The sequence below is a fragment of the Anas platyrhynchos genome, chromosome 3, assembly GCF_047663525.1.
Source record: "Anas platyrhynchos isolate ZD024472 breed Pekin duck chromosome 3, IASCAAS_PekinDuck_T2T, whole genome shotgun sequence".
In the NCBI taxonomy this organism is placed as follows: Eukaryota; Metazoa; Chordata; class Aves; order Anseriformes; family Anatidae; genus Anas; species Anas platyrhynchos.
Window position 1 is genome coordinate 100,328,186 of NC_092589.1, and position 22,092 is coordinate 100,350,277.

The 22,092-nt window shown below is 35.4% G+C and overlaps 1 long non-coding RNA gene across 1 annotated transcript; it reads right to left on the reverse strand.

The window, feature by feature from the left end:
* Window positions 1–13,151: 13,151 nt before the first annotated feature.
* LOC119716643 (uncharacterized) lies at window positions 13,152–18,074 on the reverse strand. Its single transcript, XR_005265000.2, has 3 exons — window positions 17,912–18,074; window positions 16,484–16,577; window positions 13,152–15,457 (listed from the first exon to the last, which is right to left on the reverse strand). It is a non-coding gene; the product is annotated as an uncharacterized lncRNA (long non-coding RNA).
* Between the last annotated feature and the right edge of the window lie 4,018 nt (window positions 18,075–22,092).

Genomic DNA, 22,092 nt, shown 5'->3' on the forward strand with positions numbered 1-22,092 from the left:
TTGTTAGTTTATTGTAGTCTATTAATGCATTTAAACAAAATAAAAATCATGATCAAGAACTTTTTTTTCAGTTCCAGTAGTAGATCTATTGAATTTAAATGTGATCCCTTATAAGGCTCCAGTTGCTTCACTGTATTCACTGTATTGTACAAAGTGATGCCTTCTTGCAAGCACTTATGCATATGCCTAATTTTGCATAAGTGGGTGATGATGTTATTGATAAATTTATGAATAAATATTAAAGCAGTTCTGGACACATTTGTAGAAAACCAAATAACTTTTCAAACTACTTATAAAGATATAACTTTTATACTTTTTAAATATATCTTAATATTTCTCGGAGAAAAGAAGTGTATGGTATTTTCACACCATCATGTGGAATTTCTCTGAATGTTAGGCATCATGCACTCTAAAATTATGCTCCAATAATTTTGCATTCTACACAGGTCCATCAAAGCATTATGTCACTTCTGGGAAAAGACTTTATTTAATTTGACTTTGATCCAAGGTATTATACAGATTTAATAGTTTCAGCATTTTAGCTTGCACTATATGCCACAGCAACACTTTATTTTAGAAGGCATACAGAACAATCTAATTAGCGTTATAAATACAAAATAAATGGCAGTGAAAGAGGAAGTGGCTGGCTAGATCTATCTATTACATGAGTAGACATAATAAGATAATGCATACTATTAAAAAAAATAACAACAACAATACATAGCAGTGTAAAAATGCAGGAATATCTTATTCAACGCTACTCATTATTTAATTTTAAGTCTTAAATTCCTGGGGAGTAAAATTAAAAAGGTCAAAGGAGACATTTACTGGTTCATAATTTAAGTACCTGCAGTACTTCAACATAATAGTACTTTTTTTTTTTTTTTTTCCCTGTCAATGTAACGTACCATTCATCCATTCATACTTACATGATGATTTTGCAAATGTTTTACTGAAGTCATATAACCATCATGGACAAATACATATGTTAGACTAAATTGTCATGCAAATTTGGTGGTGTACCATAGCTTTTCTTTGAGTACTAACAAACTTTGAAAAGGAAATTTTAGAATATGTTTCATATAAAGAAAACTCAGATAGAGGTGGAATATAAAATAAGCATGTGTTGCAAAAGCCAAGCAGAATATCAGTACATTTTGTCACAGATGAACATGTTTCTATTTTGTCATAATTTGGAATTATGTAAAAGACATACAGACTTTCTCTTTCTGACTTCATTTTAAGGATAAAATTAAAATGTGGCCAGGTCCCACCCCCTACCTCTTGGTGATATAACATTCACAGCCCTCCAGTTTCTCATAATCTGCTTTACATATTTTGAAATATAGGTTCTGTTTACTACATTCTCCTTTTTCTGACATAAAAATGCTTCCTTCCTCTCAAACTTCATTCTGTCCTTTTGGAATTGATTAAAAATTTGTTTCCACATCAGCTGAATACAGGAGCAAAGTATTCAGCTCATTTTCTGATTCTGCCTATCTTATTTGGTTCATTTATTTCCTTTTTTTTTTTTTTTTTTTTCTTTTCTGTGTTTTGTGTGGATGCAGAAGCTACTGCTGGTTTGAAAAAAATAAAACAACAACAAAAATAGCACTACAAAAACTTAGTCAGCATGAATGTTAGCACCTCTCAGTCTAACTGTGTTATGCCTGTTAAAATATGTCATTTACTTTTCAGTTTGGCTATCCATTTGTGCTATTTGACATCTATCTGTGCTGTTGGTTTATTCCTAATATATATTTTGGTGTGTTACGTGCTCAATATCACATGCTCAATAAAGCTGCTCGTGCTGTGTTTACATTAAATCTCCTGACTTTTTTAATCTGACTTTTTTTAATCTTCCAATAATGACACAGAAATTGGGAAAATTACCATATACAACAAAAACGAGCTAAAGATCATTTCCATGTAAACCACATATTTTACTCTTAATTTCAACCTTAATTTTTCTTGTAGAGTATACAGAGTAAATCTAATATTGTAGAATAAATGTTTCTTCACCAGATTTTTTATTTACTAAAATGTATCTCAGTACTTTCACTTTTTGTTTTCTGCTAGCACTGACTGTAAAACATCTCTATTGTTTAGATTTACTGTAAGCTCTCAGACAATATTAGTGCCTGAAATCTTTGCTCTGGTAAACAAAACCATAGAGAAAGGGACGTGTTGGGAAGTGGCATAGTAAATTAAGTGACAGCTAACGGTCTAATCATAATTATATGAAGAAATTATCATAAGAAGTTGAAGTGATTCTCCTAATACCTTAGTGTTCAGGAATTCAAACCTATAAATTGGCTGCTACTTATGATTATAGGCTTGTTCTGCACACAAGTAAGTAATTAACTTTACCTTCCTTATGACTCTAAGGCTCTCGTCCTTTTAATTATAAGATCAAGAGGGTAGCTTTTATGTTACAATTATCTCTATTAAACATTGAATAAAAGCTGCATTGAAATTTGATATATTAGTCATATGTAATAGCCTGCTAGCTTCTTAAAAGATGTAAAGTGCTCTTCTGATAAAGTAGCCAGATATTAGGAAGAGCATACTTTTAGTTTCCATTTGTACACATACAACCATTCATTTTTAAAATGCCAAATTGGACATTTTTACTTAAAATATTACTATTTTGATTATCTATATTGGCATATTATGGAAGGGCAATGTTAACTTACTCAAATATTTCTTTAATATTTTTCTGGTCATGCTACCATAAGTTCAATTTCCACACTTGAGTACACTAGCATTCAGTATAAGGTAACACTTTGGTGGAAAAGGACAACAAAAATGTAAAAATTTTCATACATATGAAACAAACAATATATTTTCTTCCTTTGTTCTGAAAGTAATAACATATATAGTAGAGCTGAACACATTTTTAAAATATGTGTGGATTAATATTTGGTGGAGGTTTGTCATTGCTCTTTCTGTTAGGAATACCAAAGTTTCTGCAAAAATATCTAAAGTATTTTTTAAAGTAAAAAGAGAACTCTAGAAAATTTAAGTAGCTTTGAAGTATTAAAATTTTTCCATCTTTGTTTTTTCATGACAAATTTCTTTGATTTTCACAGGTGGAGAGTAAACACAACATTCCTCAATAGTCCTGGGGGTTGTTTGCACTTCCATTAGAAGGACCTGGCAGGTGGCATTTCTTATTAGTTAAATAGTCAAAGAACAGCAGAGACCAGGAGAGCTTTCATCTTTTAACTTATAGATGATAAAGAAGTAGCTCCTGTATCTTCAAGACCAAGAAAGACCCAATAACAATCCCAGACATAAGTACAGACTGGGGGAAGAACTCATTGAGAACAACCCTGCAGAGAGGGACTTGGGGGTTCTGGTGGATGAAAAGCTCAACATGAGTCAGTAGTGCGTGCTTGTAGCCCAGTAGACCAACTGTGTTTTGGGCTGGATCAACAAAGGAGTGGCCAGCAGGTCAATGGAGGTGATTGTCCCCATCTACTCAGCCCTGGTGAGGCCCCTCTTGGAATATTGTGTCCAGGTCTGGAGCCCCCAGCACAAGAAGGACAGATGTGCTCCAGTCATAAGTTCCGCACTTAAACTTGTGGTTTGACAGCTTTGGGGGCTGGAATACTGTCTTGGCTTTTGGGGCTAGATTGCAGTGTCTGCCAAGCATTGATTCTTATAATTCATGATGCTTGCAGTGATTGCATGGTTTAGTATGGCTAGTGAAAATACAGGAGTAAAAACAGGTAACCCTGAGACTATTATTGTTATTATTATTACTACCTGATGAGGGAAACCCTTCAATAAATAATTAGAGTGTTAGCTGAAAAGGAAGCTTGCCAAGATAAAGGTAGTTGTTTTAATAAGAGCTATACTGCTTTTAACAATGCTTGATGGCAAAACATTGTAAATAAAAACAGGTATAATATAGATGACTGTCTCAAAATTGGCCCTTTTATTTGACTATGTGAATTAAATAATTGAAGAAATTCCTGGCTGCATTGGACCTTTTAACATCACTTAGTTTAAAGGGCAAGATTACTAAATTATTTATCTTCCTAGATTTTGGCTTTGGAGTAACAAAGAACAGAACAAAACCTCCCTATATTTCTGCTAACATATATGGTGAAGTGATAAAGACATGTAAGAGATATAGGACTATCAGGAGACCCCAACCAAGAACACAGAAATTCACTTTGAATGTTTGATCACTCCCAGGTATATATTTCTTTACCTATTATTTTCACTATATTTTGAAGCAAGAATACAAGAACACAAATGCCTTAAGTCTACTTTACACATGTTTTAAAGACAAACTTTTAACAAAATAATGATGTGTGTCCTTCATACCTACATTTGCCAATATTTTTGGTGTTTAACATTTTGCATGCCGCCACCTTGTCTGAGCTGGGACATCAGGGCTGTTTAGGAGTCACAAAGTACATATCTCTTCTTTCCGAATGGGCCTTTTCTGGTGCATGTGCTTAGAGTAGCCTTAAAGATGTTAACAATAGTGACTGATACTGATAATAATTGATTGCAAGCACCATGGTCACTAACGGCTTATCCAGCATCCTGGGGAGGAGAAATGGTGCACCGTTATGTTGGGAAGTTGGAGGTCTGGATTCTAGACTACTTTTGGCTCAATCCCCTGAGACTGAAACCCAAGTGTGAGTGTGTTGTGGTTAAATCAGGCCAGAAAGCAGTGCTTGAGCACTCTTGCAATCTTTCCATCCACTGGAGCTGAAATGAGCCTCTCCAGAAATCAATGCAGCCAGATAATCTTCAAGATTAAAAAAAAAAAAAAGTAAAAAAAAAAAAAAAAAGTAAAACTTAGGAACTAGGCCTGGCTGTCACAACATTTTGTTCAGGTACATGCAAAATGCAAAATGTAAGTGTTGTATCTTAACATCTTGTCTGGATAATTTTCTTTTCAACCTGGTATGGAGTTACTTTTCTCTGATGGTGTTAGGTTTGCTACAGTGTCATTGTTGAGCTTCAGCACATTTTTTGCCAGTATTGCTAATCATCTAGTACCTACTGATCCCAGCTGCCTGATGAGAGAGAAGGGTATGGCCGACTCAGACTGAGAAAGGCCTCTAGCTGTCTCCTTTCTGGGTGAATAAATTAGGGGGTGGAAGGGAAAAACACATATTGTTTTCTGAGCCTTCACCTATCAACAACAAGCAATGACAGGAAGAGGGGGAATGATTTTAAACTAAAAGGGATTAAAAGATATTTTTAAACTAAAATATTTAAATTAGATATTAGGAGGAAATTCTTCACTCTGTGGGTGGTGAGGCACTAGAACAGGTTGCCCAGAGAAGCTGTGGATGCCCCATCCCAGGAAGTGTTCAAGGCCAGGCTGAACGGGGCTTTGAGCAATGTGGTCTAGTGGGAGGTGTACCTGCCCATGTCAGCGGGGTTGGAAATGGGTTATCCTTGAGGTCCTTTCCAACCCAAACCATTCTATGGTTCTGTGATTCCATTACCCTCCCACTAGGCAGGACAGCTTCTAAAGGAACACTGGAGAAGAGGCAAATGGTCAGATATAGGAATTGTTAGATAAGTTCCTTGCTTAATGTTCATGTATCTTTAGATTTTCAGTCCTGTAAATAAAAGTATATTCTCCAAGGCACTGGCTGATTGCTTTCAGGTGTTTCTTACAGCATCAAGGAGCCTTGAAAGGGATACTGAAGAACATGAGAATTCTTATGATGAGAGGTTGTGATTACATACAGGATAAAACACATAGGTCTCTGAATTTTGTAATCAGGGGTGTGGGGGTGGCTGTTCCGTCATATACAGGGTTGTTCTTGATGGTTGGCTTTCAGCAGGATTTTATTTGATCACTTTTCTAGGAATTTTCTTCTCATATTGTTTTTGAGTAGCACCCCAGGGCTATGCCATTATGGTTATTACACTCATACTCATGTGCCAAAAGATGTACAGATATTCCAGCACAGTTTTAGATATGCCAACAGATGACTTGTTTGATTTGCTAAAATAACTCGTCAGGTTAAGCTAAATGCCTAAAGATGAACCAGGCTACCCAAATCTCCACTGTGTTGATTGTATGAAAACATTTTTGTTGGAACGTTTGCTACTTTTCTGTTGTTGTTGTTGTCTGAAAAGTGTCCAGTTCATGCAGAATGTTTCCTTATAAATTAGCAGCTATAATCCACATTTTGAAGCCTGAAACAATGGGAAAAGTTTAGGTGGCCAGCAACCACCAGATGCTGAGTTTTGCCCCAGCTAAGGTAAATGTATAAACCAATATCCAAATAACCATTTTGATGACTGACTTCTTAGCCTCCTGAATTTCAATTCATATAGAATCAATGTACCTAAATTGTACTGATGAACCTTTATACCTTTCTGGACTTTTACCTTATTCCAACCAGATTCATTTAAAAAAATAATTAGCAGTCTGTTGTTTGTAGCTGCACACTATTACCTCAGCAGCAAGATTATGGAATTTGACTTGTTTGTGCAGTATAGGAAGCCTTTCTAAAATCAAGAAACATGTTTTGTACTGTTTCATTCCTGCTGCATAATTCCAGTGCCATCAAGAACATTCATCAAGTATGATCTTCATTTAATTAGTCCATCCAGTTTCCTCTTGGTATTATTTCCTACTATATATGTATGGGATCTACGTTGTTCAGCCCACAGCCTCTGGTATGTACTGTAGCTTGACTTTTACATTTTTCTTTTGCTACTTTCACAGAAATTCATGGATTCTTTCTCTGTGTTTCTGGTTCCTCATAAACCTTTTATGTTCTTAAAAATTTATGCCCATGGAGGTTTTAGGATGATGTCAGAAATCTTGCTTGGAAGAAAAACCAGGCGTTTTCAAGCCATACTGTTAGTCTCATTCTGCAAATTGTTAGGCAAATACAGCAATGTATTTCACACGCAGCTTTTCTTATTGTACAAGAATAACAACAGGTGCAAAACAGCATTACTCCGACTTCTACTTTCTCATGTAAACAGTGGCTTTGACTTTATGACAAACATGTGCAGTGCATTTACAACCATCTTGGGAGAGAAAAATGAAGATTGTCATTTGGACCAAATGACCCTGAGAGTATCTATTCAACTTCCTACAGTGTGGCTCATCTTTCTAACTAACCATTTGGATACCTAAAAAAAAGAAAAGAGGAATATTTTGTGTGAATTGCTCGTACATGAAGAAATATTAGTGATCAAGCATGACAATGTGAGTTAAAAAACAGATAAAGCTTATTGGAAAATTCCATTTAAAAATAATGAGAATAATATTTGCATTGAAAATATTGAAAATGCAAATATATGCCTATATTAATATCAGAAATCTTAAAAGCTTCAGTTTTATTTTTCTGAACACAAGGACCTATTGGACCCTGCCAAAAACTATCCTGTGCTAAACTTTCTAGTGATAACAACTGTACCATGATATAGCAGCATGAAAAAGAGGAGAAAGATATTAAAATAGATGTTTTTCCAGTATAAGTCATGCTAAAAGAATACGGATTAGTTCTTATGTAGACAACTCCAGAGGTATAAAATTAGCTGTTTTAAAGATTTTGACCGCATTAAACATAAACACAGCCTTTCCGCATGAGCAACTTTCTTCACAAGCCCTGGGAACAGCTCTCTAATGTCACTTACAGTCCAAACTAAAAAGACATGAATCTTATGCTTGCTTCTCTGTCATCACAGTTTCTTGACCACCTAAGGCCTCTCTTTTCAGCAGTAGTCATAACAATTTGATTTGCTGGAACACACCAAGAAAGGCTACAAACCAGACTTTCTGCTCCCTCAGTTGGGCAGAATTAGGTGTAAAAAAAAGGTGTGAAATAATCAAAACAGCTGAGAAAGCAAAACACAGTCTCCCTGGTAAAATCATATTTGGTCTTTGGATGGAAAAAGCTGTGACTCGGGAGTTGCTGGCTATACTTACACAGCAGAGAAACACTTTTCCTTATGGAGGGCCCAAATTTGTCAGCTTTAACACTGAGTAGTAGTGGCATGAACACATACACACTCACACTTTAAGAAAAAATGGTTTACAACGGTTTTTTTGTTTGTTTGTTTGTTTTCCAGCAATATTTTATATAATTTATATAAATTTTATATAATAAAATGAAAAAAAAAGTAGTGAACAAGTTTGCAGAGATTATTTATTATTTATTATTAGGAAGCTATGCACACTTGCAGAGTTTTTCTCTTGCCACCGCACCCTAACCTTGAAAATTTTGCATTCTTCTATGCAGAAGTCTTACCTTCAGTAAGAGGTATGTGACTCCTTTTTTTTTTTTTTTTTTTTCCCCAGCAAAACTCCCAGCAATCTGCAGACCCCACTGAGGAAAATCAGACCTCTGAACCGCAAGTGGGCATTATTGTCTCTTCCAAACACATTTGTAAATAAAACTTACTGTGTGTGTATTTGATAGTCACCATTAGCATATGCTTACCAAGTTGTACTTTCAATATCAGCAGAGCAATTATCATTATAAAATTTCTGGTGAAAATAAAATCCATATGAACTTCCAGGTGTCTAGGAGATTATTAGGATTTTATGATTCTGCTTTCCAAACTAGCCTTCCTTGAATAATACTTCTGTTCAGCCTTAGATTCCATGTTGTTTTTATGTTAAGGGTAACTGTGTTGCAGTTAGTTCTTCTGATTTCAACTGCAGCTAAAACACTGAGCTGCTACTTGATGCATATGATTGCTACATGATGCATATGTGTCGTCCACCCCCCACCCTCCACCCCCCCCATTTAACTGACAGTGATTTGTAAGAGATTTAGAATTACATAGTGCCAAAGTGACAGCAAGCACATTCAGTGATAAGTGTCTTACTAATCCTGCCCTGGACTGCAATGTAATTTGCACCACTGAAGATATAATACAATTCTACTGAAACTGAAGGCATTATTTTCAAGTATTCTATTATATGCATTCCCATAAAATACAAGGACCGGTGGTGTGGCCCCCAAACAATCACAGTTTTAGTGTCACCCTTCACCGTACCATAGTCAGGATTAGCAGACTGAGTTCTACACTCATATCAACAGAGTGAAAGAGAAAGACAGAACTGACAGAGGAAAGTTTTCCCCTCTACAGGGAAAAAAAAAAAAAAAAAGCTTCAAATATCCTCTCTGTGACTTGTGACTTAAAGAGAAAAAACTGCAAATATAGTAAGTACAGACAACAATCAATTAAAAAAAAAATTACCCTTCTATTTTCAAAACTGGCATCTCACTATTAGTGCAGACCTTTGAAGGCTATGCAGAGGAGGAAATAAATTACCAGATAGTTTGATCAGGAAAGATAATGTCTCTAGTTTTATTTTCATGGTAATTTCAGAACTATAAACTTTTTTTCTTCCAGATTTTTTTTTCCTTTTTCTCCTAGAATTATATTTCCCAATGAAATGTGAGCCATATTAGCATGTAGCACAAACTAGTAATTACAGCTCTATGGAAGAGTGAGATGATGATAATAGATGTGGGGCCAGAAGAGAGCAAAGGGAAAGGGAACCCAATGATTTACAGATATGTAGAAGTTACAGAGAAGGTTGAAAGCTGCTGATGCTGAAGTTCAGTCACCCCTAGTAGAATATTAGCAGAAGCTAGGACATTTCTGTTTGTCTATTTTGGCTGAATATAACTGAACAGAACCTTCAGGGCCTAATACTCTGTGAGTCTTCTAGAGTAGTAAGGTTGCTGATGCATACAGAAGCTAATGAAATCTCAAAAATAAATTACCTGGATACTGAAGTGGAGATAGTTATGGAAACCAAAGTCCTTGCTTTTAACAGTGATTTTCTCTAGGAGAATCTTTAATTCGTATGTTGAATAATTCTGCGATATGATAATGTCAAACATTTGTTGGCTTGCACAATTAAGGCTTTCTTTTTTTTTTTTTTGGCTCATGTTTCTAGTACCTGGGAAAGTTGACTGAGTCTGAGCAACTGTTTTCTAATTTGATTGTATATGACAATATTAATGGTCTAGATGTTTATTCGATATATTTAAATTTGTTTATACTTACTTGGGACATATCCAGGATGCAGTAGAAACATGGCAAGTTTAATTAATTTCAAATTTCAAGCTTATTTCCTCTGGTGATGCTTTGCCTGATGTTAGCAGTAGTATACTGTGTTGTTCTTGGAATCCAGTAATGGCTTATGTATCCGATACTTGTGTGGTTCTACTTTATTTTCACTCACTATTCTCAGATATAAACAGGATAAGTCTTTCAGAGGCATGCATTCAAATCTAGCCATGTAGTTTCACCACTTGTAAAATTTGTCCTATAACTATCTACTCTGAAATACTTTATTTCGGTGTTTGGAATCAAACTGATCACTGTTTCGTATTAACTTAATTAATAGACTTTAATTGTGATATAATTCAGCAATAGAGCTTCTATCTAAGAGCAAGTTATATACATGCACTCCTATAGCTTGAAATTATCCAATAAGCAATCCTGCAGTTACTGTTATCACTTTATTACAGTATATTGAGTTATTTTTACATGGGATGAATAATAATGACAACTGATTTTTTCCCAATTAATTATCAAGCCATTTTTAACAAAAATGTTTTTCCCTACTCATCCAACTCTATAGATGGCCAGTCTATATTAATAAAATTAATTATTTGCAGTTTTGCCCATTATTTCATGAATAATTTATCTGGAAATAATTGGTCCAGATTTTCAGATGCTTTTAATCAGAAAAGCTCTGTTGGAACCCAGAGAATTTTACTGATTAAAAACAACTGAAAATTTGACCCATCTGTTGCCATGGTGGCCTTAGTGTTAAACACAGACTCTAACATGGTATTAATTTGTTTAATCTAGGATTGGTTTACTTTTTAACTTTTGTTAGTTTTCTTAACAAGAGTATGTGAACAATTTTAGTGAAGTTTTAACAGTATAACTTTCATTTTAGTTGATTTAGTTGGCTAAATGTTGAAAATCTTTTCAAAAAGGCATCAATTGCTCAAGAAAACATACACTTTTAAGAAAAAAAAAAAGCAAACTCAAGCAAACTATGATATTTCTAGAAAAAATAAGGACAATCGTTTTTATATTGATCATTACATTCACTGTCAGTCATAAGTACTATGCTCTCAGTTCCTGTTCTCTTTTCTGTAGGTACTAATGCAATTGCAAGATTACGAACCAAAATAACCTTGTACTGGCCTTCTAATGGCACCACAGTGAGGAACCTGAGAGGAGAAAGAAATGCCTTTGTCCCAGGTGTCTTTATGGTACCAGTAACAAATACAATCACAGAGCAGTATCTCCTGTGGATAGTAGGTGAGCCAACATCTCAGCATGTGCGTTACCTAATGAATGATAAGTTTAGTGTGCTATTTAAAAAAATGATCAAGTTCAGACTGAGGTTTCTGTGTAATGCTCTAACTAGTAAGCAGACTAGCAAAAGTAAAGGACATCTAGTGTAGATTTCTGTTATCTTGTAAAAGCTTTTCACACAAAAAGTGGAAAAAATAGCGTAACGGAAGTTAGAGGTGATTTTTGACCAAAACTTTTAGAAGGAAAGTTAGTGTTTTCCCCCATTAAAATGCAAGAACTCTTCTCTCCTGTCCTTTCTGTCAGCATCAACAATGGTCAAACCAAATTACATTGTGGCATGAAGAACATTAAACAGTGTTTGCAAGGTCTTGTTTTCATTTCAGCAAAAACGACAATATTCTTGCAAGGAAATTCTGAGTTTGAAAGTGGCAGAATGTATTTATAAATACAATTCCTCAGTGTTAGTCAGAAAACCGGGAACTAGTCTGTTGAGGTCTGTGTGAGTGAGCAGAGAGAGGAGGAAAGAGTGGGGTCTCACAGATCTAGGCACTGGAAAACAATCTTTCTTAGAGAGAATTGGTACCCAGGGTACCAAAGATATGCAATTTACACATAACGGAAGGTTAGCACCAAATACCGGTACTATCCAAGTCTTTTTTTATTTTGTTTGGGACTGATCTGGTAAATGGTGAATTGTTTTTGATATTGTTGACCAAAAGAAAACAAAGTGCCTGTAGGAAAAAAGATCAAAATATGCAAACTGATTCTCCTTGTTACTGGAAAAAATGTTTGTCTGCTATTTATATTGGCATTGTACTTCACTAAATTTTGTCCCGTGCCATCTAATTTGGTATTGAAATGATGAATTTCAGTAACATAAGATAATAATAATGAATTTTTGATATTATCATTCTTGATTATGAAATCGGTTAGTCAATTTTTGGCAGATATTTTCTGCACTATGTAGGGAGATCTTGAATCAAGTGGATAGCAGATTTTCACGTACACAGTAGAGAATTCCATAATTGAGGGTAATGAATATTCTTGGTGTTTAGTAGTTTCTGAAAATTCAAATGTATTATTTTTCCATAGGAAAGGAACACATAAGTCTAGGTCTAATAATATCTAATAATATTAAACCTTTATTTATTTATTTATTTATTTTTGGGGGGGTGCTGAAGAATACTTGTCAGGATACAAAAGTAAAAATAAATGTAAGAAATTTTAATGTGTATTAACTTCAATTTTTTTTTGATAAATTATAATCCAAATAGTTTGAAATTTCAGTTTGGAAGCTCATATTTTGTATCTGTGTTCTACAACATAATTTATAGTATTCCGTATGCAAAGAATAAAAACTGTTCACGTCTAAAATGATTTTATTTATTTAACATTTATGCCATGTATTCTGAGTGCCTTTCTGTCTTTAAAATGAGACTGGCTAAAGAACATAGTGATTAACAATGGGACAGTTTGCCATTAATTTCAACTACAACTCAGCTTAGTAAGTTGCAAAGGAATTGCAGAAAATTCTGATTTCCATTATATTACCTAAAATTCATTAATATAATTGTAAATTACGTTGAGACCTTGAACATAACTCCTACTGAATTGGATGTCTCTGAATATGGAAGGAGCTAAATAACTATTTCAGTTGGCTCTGTTAATTTTTTTTTTTTTTTTTTTTTTTCTCTTCAGGGAAGGAGAAGTTTCCTTTCTCCAGCAAATTAGTATCTTTAAGGGGAACCTCCTTCTAGTACAAGAATGATCCACCCCCAGAAATACTCAGAAAAGTGATTATATGTATCAGGACATCAGCTTAGGTAAACAAAGTTAACAGCACAGAAGTAAGGACAAGCTAGAAAGAAGAAATATGAAAATGCTACCTTGGCATGTAGAGATGCTGTTAGGAAAGCCAAAGTTCTTCTAGATTTGAAACTGGCAAGAGTTGTCAAGGGCAACAAGAACTTCTACCAGTGAGTTATAGTAAAATGTTGAACAAGAAAACTGTGGAGCCACTGCTGACTAAGATGAATAATCTAACGAGGGCAGGTGAAGATAAGGTGATGCCTTCCAAGCCTTGTTTTTCAGATCATCTGACTGAAAACTATAGAAAGGGGAATATTGCATCCGTATTCAAAAAGGGCAAGAAACCAGGGAACTACTCAATAGTCAGCTTTACTTTGTCCTGGAAAAATCCCAAAGCATAACACCCACAAAGCCATTACAAGCATAAAAGATAAAAGGTGGTTAGCTGATTGGGTGATTAACCATCAAAAGTAAAACTGATTGCATCTATGTATCTATGATAAAATAATCTATGAATATGTTGATTTATGGATGAAAGGAGAGAGGTGTATGTCATCTATTCTGATCTTAGCAAGATTTTTGATGTGGTTTCCCACAGCATCTTTGTATCAAAGTTAAGATGCTATGGTCTAGATGGGGGAACTATTAGATGAGTGAAATGTCAAATTCAGTGTTGGGTAATGAAGTACTATGAGAGTCTGTCCTGGAACCTGTTCTGTTAAACACCTTTATCCATGCCCTGGAGGATGCATTGGAGTACAGACTTTACTTTACTATACTTTTTAAGTATAGCTAGGTTCCAAATATATATTAGACTACATATATAATTCTAATATATATTAGACTGCATCTAGAAAGCATCCGTCAAGTCTCATCCCCAGTATGAGAAAGACAATGCACCTTTCCTTCAAGAACAGATTGAGGGAGTTGCAGTTGTTCAGACTGGAGAAGAGAAGGCTCCAGGAAGACCTTATAAGCAGCCTTCCTGTCCCTAAAGGTGGCCTACAGGAAAGCTGGAGAGGGACTCTCATTCAGGGATTGTAGTAATAGCACAAGGGATAATGACTTTAAACTCAAAGTGCATAAATTAGACATTAGGACATTAGCTATTGGAAAGAAATCCTTTACTCAGAGGGTGGTGAGACACCGGAACAGGTTGCCCAGAGAAGCTGTGGATTTCCCATCCCTGGATGTGTTTAAGGCTGGGTTGGATGGGGCTTTGAGCAACCTGGTGTAGTGGGAGGTGTCCCTGCCCATGGGAGAGGAGTTGCAGTTAGATGGTCTTTAAGGTCCCTTCCAACCCAAACCATTCTGTGATTCTATGATTCTATGAAACCTAATTTTCCAATAACAACTTACAAAAGTACAATGTTCATTACAATGCTACAAGTGTAGATAGTTTTACATAATCTTAAGCTACAGCCATGTTTTAGAGGGACTTTTCCTTTCAGTTGGAAATTCAAGATTTATTTCACTTGCCACTAAGATTTTTTTTAATGAATACACCTTTAATATCTCTTACTCCCTTATGACATATATATATATATATATATATATGATTCCTTAAGAAAAGTCACTTCAGGTATAATTAATAACCATTTTAATGAAATACACTTCATCAGATAAAATCACATTTGCCACTTAGCAGTTTTTATGAGAATCAACATTTTTAGTTCAACACCATTGAACCTTATTGTTTAAAAGAACTACCTATTTCAGAGCTGGCAATGGTGGGAACTTCCTTGGCAGGCAAAGAGTTTCATTAGTGAGAGTTCACCAGGTGTTCATAAATATATTTTCCTTGTGGGAAAAGGGGGAAGTTAGAAATTTATTTATTTATTTATATATTTATTAATGACAGCATTTGCTATTTCTTTAATATGAATTGGGAGCACAGAAGGAACCCAGGCCAAACTTCTTCCTGTAAATAACAGGAGGTAAATTTCTGGCAAGAAAGAAAAACACCATGTGGGAAAATGGCACGGTCATTATTTTTTAACAAGAATCACAGTCAAAACTCCCCCTAAAAGGTCTTCTTTTGGGGGGCCATTTACATTTTGAAAATGTTCTGAATTGCAAAATAGAAAAAAAAATTAGAGTATTCTGACATGCACTTTTATGGAGTGATTATTTTCCATCCAGAAGAAGCTACTTTTGTAAAGAAGTTGCCCGGCTTTGAACATGTGACTGGTTTACCAGCTTTCATCATAACCGAGGGAATCCCTCAAGGTCCTTTCCTCTAGTTTTCCAGCTGGACATCCAGATAGATGCTAGATTCTTACTTTATGGAAAACAGCATCTGGTGTTCTGCAGCAGAGGATGCTCTTTTAGTTTCCAACTGGCTCTAGAGATAAGAGGGTAATTAGTGCATTTAAAAGCCATTTTAAAAAATGTTCAATTATAGTAATCGGAAACATTCTAGTCATCCACATACGGAGCAATTCACATGGAGGATTGAAATTAATTTTAGCAATTTACAAAGGCATCAGCGGGTTCCAGTAAGAAATGAGTAAACAAAGACATACAGTAGGAAAGAGAAGTCTATGTCAAGTCAGTTGAGACAACTACAGATAACACTTGGAAAATATTACATTTCTCAGTAACGTAAACTTCATAAAATAGTTGTAGCCAAGAAATTAATGCTGGAATAAATCCAATGATGCTTTTATTTTTTCATGTTAAAAAAAAATAAAAAATCCTTTTTAATTATATTGATTTTTAATATATTTTCAATTTAAAATAGTTTTATCCAAAAGTATAAGGTTTTACTGAAACATCTACTATAAGAGAATGAAAATTACAATATGGGGATAGAAACAGAAGGCCAGAAATCTTGCCCAGAAGTTGTATTGGCTTTACCTTTAATTTTACAGTGTTTCTGATGATTTGAGATTGACACTAAAAAGAATTGTGCAAGTTTTATTTGACAATGGGTGTGATTCAATCTTTCCTCCTTTAAATAGCTTAATTCAAGTAGAATTCTGCCCACTTCAGGGCAACAGATCTTATGTTATTTAATTTCATTTCATTTTCAGTGAGTGAGAATTGTCCCTATTACTCTATTTTCAGAACTTAGGAGTCAGGGAGCTTTTTATCATAACATATCCTCCATAAATACCTGTTAAAATGATTGCAAAATTTTCAGCTACACTAAAGTTTTGTTTATTTGTTTGTGTGTTTCCTTTACCTTTAGAAATACCATAGCTGTACTACTTATAGTGATTTGCTTTCAGTTACCTTTTATAAACCACTGACCTCTGTGACAACATAGGACATTGTGAGTTACTGTCAGTGAGAGTCCAATGAAATTTCTTCTGTTCTTAAGATTTTTTTTTTTAAATATTATTTTTGAAGACAACTACATACTCACCATTCTAGTTATCTGTAATAAAGGTTTGTTGTTGTCTGATGAAATTCCTGCTATTAAATAGTGGAGGCATTCTATTCTTTTGAAGGAGTAATCTCTGGGGAGGGAAAAAAAAAAAAAAAAAAAGTCAGCATTGCTTCTGGAAGTATTAAGTTTACCAGAAGTGACTAAATTCTGCTTATTTGTCACACAAGTTATAGCAGTCAAGAGATGTGAACTGTATGTTTATTCTTCAACAAGTGATCATTCAGAAAAAAATTGGGACAGAAAAACTATCTGAGAGAATGAAATAAAATGATTCTTATCGAAATATTTTCTTTGTTGGGGGCTCACAGCTGGTACTGGATATCTGTATTACCTTTCTGGAAATTGTACTCATGATCTTCAGCTCTCAGAACCTTGTTCTGAAGTTGTATTGCATTCTTTATTTCTTTGATATATGACTTTGTCACTTTAAAGAATTAACCTTTTTTTTTTTCTCTCTCTCTCTCTCTCTAAAATACTCTGTGTTGAAAAATTCCTGAGAAATTATATATAAAAAAAATGACATTCAGAATAATAAATATGTATAAAAATATATTAATTTGGCAACCACAAATCAAGCCCTTCTATTTGTTCTTAAGATTTAATTTCTTAAAAAATACAGGAAGATATTAGAAAAAAGTGAAACGGTGCATCCCATAAGACACTTTTTGTACAATGTAAAAATTACAATGTCAGCTTTTGTGGCTAGGCAGTCAATAATAGTGATGCAATATTAAGGATGTGTGCTGCTACGGTTTCAGCTAATGTGTGCAAATGCTAAAGGGGAGCACACAGAAGAGGTGTTTGCACAAGCAAGTGGTGAACAGCTATTAAAGATTAGCAGTCTTTAATGTTTTCCATGCTTACACTTCATCTTTCAAAGGATGAGTTTCCCTACTAGCTACAGAAAACAGAACATTTTTACTAGCTGATCACAAATCTTGACAAACCTTTGACTTTCATTGTATGTTCTTAATACAAATATCACAGAGAGCTACACCAGTAAATATGGTAATAATACCTTGAGCATTTTGTATACTTTGCTTAGAATATTTAAACTATACTTAAAGAGATCATGCTAAACATGTATACTTCTGAATCCAAGTATTACATTTCCATATAACTTCAGAGTTATCTTAGAAATACATGAAATATTTCTGTATTTGCCTAGTTACAAAAGCTATTAATAGTAAATATAATGACACTATAGAGAAGGAATGAACTGATTTTCAGTGAATAGAGGTAAAACTTTGGCCCCTTTAAAGTCCGGTAGAATTTTTTATTTGATTTCAGTGGGACCAGACTTACTCCCAGAGCCTCCCTCTCATTTATTGTGTAATCCTTATTGGATCAACAAAACTTGGTATCTTTTTATGCACACATTTAAATTGCTTACTGCATTCTTACCTATTTCACATGGGTGTTGCTGTGTCTAATTAAGTTTCCACTTCCTCTGGAGAAAGCTGCTATAAATAGCTCTCTCTAGACGGGTAGATTCTGTGTCTGGTTAACCATTAGATTGACAGATTTCTGTGTCTAGTCATTTCTTCTGACACAGCCTCACCTGAAGCACGTCATCTTCTTGGGCACATGACTGAATGTCATTAATCATGACATTCACATTAGTCAGAGACTGAGGTCACCCTTACTAACAACTAAATGTCAGCAGAGAAAATTCCATGGGCATAATGGAGCTTGCTTTTCAAACAGTAATATCTAAAAACCTTTCAGATTACTGATGCTATAGATTTTCTGTGTCAGTAAGAAAAAGCATCCTTTAATACTTAAACAAAGTAATATTTAATAAGCTTTTAGTGAAACTGAAATGTATTGTCTTCCGTGAGTATACATTAACTTCTGCTAACAAATATTACTCTTTATCTGTATTTTGAAGCTGAGCCTGATGTCGGAAAAGTATAGAAAGAATCATGGAGAAATAGTTTTTTGTGGATAAGAGAAAATAAGTATGGGTATCTCCAAACATTGGGCACATGCATAAAAATCTTTTGTATTTTGGAATGCAATATCTTATCTCCTATATCAACTACGGCGGTCCAAATTGGACTTGCCATAGACCAAATAAATATTTCTGTAATATATGTTTATAAAAAATACAGTACACGATCTTTTTTTGCACTAACAAAAACCCTTTTATTGATACCAGGAATAACTGCACATTTTCAGCAAGAAAAAATAGGAATGGTTTTGCTATGTAAATAATAGATAAAGAACAACAACAAAAAAGCATAATCCAGCTATTTTCTCTCCAGGGAAAAATAAACCCCTATAAGCCCAATTTGTGCAGAAAGATCCATTAGGCAGGAAGTTAGTAAGCCAGAGTCTGTCCTATGACTCTGAAGGGAATAAGTTAATGTTGGGAGTTTGGTGCCTTAAATAAGAAATTGCGGAAGGAAGGAAGAAATATCAGCATTTCATTATTTCTCATTAGCAATTTACTCTAAAAACACTTTGTCTGGACAAACATTTCTAATACTAGTGTATAAGCTGGAAGAGCACAGAGTGTTATAATAAAGCTATTATTACCAAGAGGATACCTTGTGACTCCCAGAACTTCCACTCTGGATATGTTCCACATCCCCAAGGGGCTTGAAGAAGTGTGTCATTTTAACAAACACCAGGAGAAAAGAATAAGTTTTGGAGAGTCATCAGTCTGAAGGCTAGACTGTCACTTGGGTTATGCAAAAGCCATGGGTTATGCAAAAATTCTAAGCCTCAGAAAACTGCAACCTTATGTGTTCTGGATACAGATATGGTATTGCTTTTATTCTATTAGGCATGGTGCTTTATACTGCCACTTTGTTTTAGGCACAAAGCTTCATTTTGGATGTCTAGAAGAGATGAGACCTCCTTCCAGAATAGCAAAATGTGAAAGTTGTCAGAGGCTGTATGTATCTTGACACACTGTGTATACAAATTCAGTCTTCCTAATATTAAGAAAATTCACACATGGGTGAGGACTGTTTATAGCATAACAGGTTTAGGTGATTTTTTTATTTTATTTCTGTGCCTGACTTTGAAGTCAATATAGAAATATGTATGTGTGCTTACAAGCACACACAATTCCTAATCTAGTTTCCACTGAAGACAGTCCCAACCTTTCAATTGACTGTAAAAGTAATTAGAAGTTAAAATGCCTTTGCTACTTCAAAAATCCCTGCTTGCCTTTCCTCTCACAAAGCTATTCTACTATGTGGGTCTGATGTGTTGTTGATTGCTTTTGAAGACCTTAGGATCCCATATGGAACAGTCTGAACAACTGCAACTCCCTCAATCTGTCCTCGAAGGAGAGGTGCTCCAGCTCCTTGATCTTCTCTATGGTCTTTCTCTGGACTTGTTCTAATAATTCCATGTCCCTCTTGTGATGGGGGCCCCAGAGCTGAATGCAGAGCTCCCAGTGGGGTCTGAGGAGAGTAAAGTAGAGGGGTGTAATCACCTCCCTTGCCCTGCTGGCCATGCTTCTTTTGATGCAGCCCAGGATGCGGTCGGCTTTCTGGGCTGCAAGAACACATTGCTAACTCATGTCAAGTTTCTTGGTACAGTAGGTTGTTCTCCTCAGGGCTGTTTTTAATCTATTCTCTACTTAGTCTGTATTTGTTGTTGGGATTGTCCCAACCCAAGTGCAGGACCTTGCACTTTAACTTCATGAGGTTTTCACAGGCCCACTTCTCAAGCCTGTCCAGATCCCTCTAGATGACATCCCTTCCATCCAGCAGGCTGAACACACAATTCATCTTGGTGTCATTGGCAAATTTGTTGAGGTTGCACTCAATCCCACTGTCCATATCTCTAACAAAGATTTTGAATAGTGCTGTTCTCAATACAGCACCCCGTGAGATGCCACTCATCACCGGTCTCCACCTGGACGTGGAGCCATTGATCACAAATCTTTGAGTGCAACGATCCAGCCAATTCCTTATCCACTGACTGGTCCATCTGTCAAATATATGTCTCTCCAATTTAGGGACAAGGATGTCATGCAGGACAGTGTCAAATGCTTTGCAGAAATTCACGTAGAAGACATCAGGTGTTCTTCCCTTCTCTACCAATACTGTAAGCCCATTGTAGAAAGCCACCAGATTTGTCACGTATGATTTGCCTTTAGTGAAGCCATGTCAAATGTCACCAATTACCTCTTTGTTTTCCATGTGCCTTAGTATAGCTTCCAGGAGGCTGTGCTCCTTGACATTGCTGGGCACAAAGGTGAGACTAACTGGCCTGCAGCTTCTCGTGTCTTTATTTTTTCCCTTTCTAAAAAATGTTGATTTTGTTTCCCTTTTTCCAGTCACTGGACTGCCGTGACTTTCAAATATGATGGACAGTGGTTTAATGGCTTCATCTGCCAGTTCCCTCAGTATCTTTGGATGCATCTCAACAGGTCCCATGGACTTGTGCACATTTGGTCTCCTCAGACAGTCTCAGGCATGATCTTCTCCTACACTGTGTACTAACTTCATTCTCCCAGTCACTGCCTTTGGATTCTGTGAATATACATTGTGTCAATATAAATGTTCTGTGCATATAAAGTTTTGTGAAAATTACCCAGCTTGCATTTCCTGGAATTACGATCACAGTCACAAAGGTACATAAAAGAGCAGGGAACTAAGAGTGTGATACCAATTTCATCAAAGCTACATGGAGATGGATCATTTCTGAAACACATAATGTCAATAGGTTCAAGAGGGATTCAGTGGTGTGTGCATTATAATTCAGTCTTGCAGGGATGACTGTGTATCTTAAACTTCTGTGACATGAAGATCAAAAAGCACAAAATGACCTTGGACATTTGTGATGGCTTAAAGGGTTTATCCAGAGTTCCTGTACATTAGGTTCCTTCAAAAAAAGTGGGCCAGTCTGTAGGGAGGAAGGCTGGTTGTTAATTTTGTTCTGCCTGCTGCACACTGGGTTGTATTGGTATCTGTGTGGAAGGAGGGAGAAAACTTCTTTCTTGACGGTAACAGGGGTGCTTGATGCGAAGGTCTCATTGGGCTGTGAGGTGGAGCAGGGAGAGCAGAAGACATCTCAGCAAATTAACTGTCTTCAGCAATGGCAGAAATGTGGAGATTACAGGAAAAGCAGATGTGTAGCCTAGCCTCAAGGATGACATGTATCAAAAGTAATGTTCAGGATGCAGAAATGAGTCTGGAAAGGGTGCTGGAGTCTAGAAAACTTTCTGAAGTTGTTAAATTGAAGCCAATGTGGGAAATAAATAAATACATAAATAAATAAAGCATATGGTGGTTGACAAAGATTTATTTAACAATCTTCTCTTTTGTCTCACTCTGTTGTTCTGAACTTTCCCGGTTTTAAAAATGTCTTTGCTCTAGTTTCTAGTTCAATTAAAACTGATTTATAAGATTCACAATCTTTTGGTGGTTTTTGAGTTGCTTACTTTGTGGAAGTGTTTCCTAAAACAGCACAGCAAAGTTGCTGTCTCCCTGGATTCCACTACAACAGAAAATACCACTGATGCTGAACACAGAAGGTAGAGTTATTCTGTTCTCTTTAGTCTATAACCTATGCATTGTGTTTTGTGTATTCTGTAAAATATAGGTTATATGTGTATTTGC